This window comes from Arachis hypogaea, chromosome 9 (genome assembly GCF_003086295.3).
Source record: "Arachis hypogaea cultivar Tifrunner chromosome 9, arahy.Tifrunner.gnm2.J5K5, whole genome shotgun sequence".
Taxonomy (NCBI): domain Eukaryota; kingdom Viridiplantae; phylum Streptophyta; class Magnoliopsida; order Fabales; family Fabaceae; genus Arachis; species Arachis hypogaea.
In genome coordinates, this window is record NC_092044.1 from 81849260 (window position 1) to 81849857 (window position 598).

A 598-nucleotide genomic window follows, 5' to 3' on the forward strand; every position below is an offset into this window, starting at 1 on the left:
TCCATTGGAAAATCCTCATCAGTTCTTGACTGAATTTTTGCAAATCTGTGACACTGTTAAGACCAATGGAGTTGATCCCGAGGTCTACAGACTTATGCTTTTCCCTTTTGCTGTAAGAGACAGAGCTAGTATATGGTTGAACTCACAACCTAGAGATAGCTTGAACTCTTGGGAAAAGCTAGTCAATGCCTTCTTAGCTAAATTCTTTCCACCTCAAAAGATGAGTAAGCTTAGAGTGGAAGTTCAAACCTTCAAACTGAAGGAAGGTGAAACCCTCTATGAAGCTTGGGAAAGATACAAGCAATTGATCATAAGGTGTCCCTCTGACATGCTTTCAGAATGGAGCATCATAGGTATCTTCTATGATGGTCTGTCTGAGTTATCCAAGATGTCATTAGACCATTCTACAGGTGGATCTATTCATCTGAAGAAAATACCTGCAGAAGCTCAGGAACTCATTGAAATGGTTGCAAATAACCAGTTCATGTACACTTCTGAAAGAAATCCTGTGAACAATGAGACAACTCAGAAGAAAGGAGTTCCTAAGATTGATATTCTGAATGCCATATTGGCTCAGAACAAAATATTGACTCAGCAA

The 598-nt window shown here is 39.3% G+C and overlaps 1 non-coding gene across 1 annotated transcript; it reads right to left on the minus strand.

Moving 5' to 3' along the window:
• Positions 1 to 226: 226 nt before the first annotated feature.
• On the minus strand, positions 227 to 334 carry LOC112713627 (small nucleolar RNA R71). Its single transcript, XR_003158597.1, has one exon. It is a non-coding gene; the product is annotated as a small nucleolar RNA R71 (small nucleolar RNA).
• Positions 335 to 598: the final 264 nt, after the last annotated feature.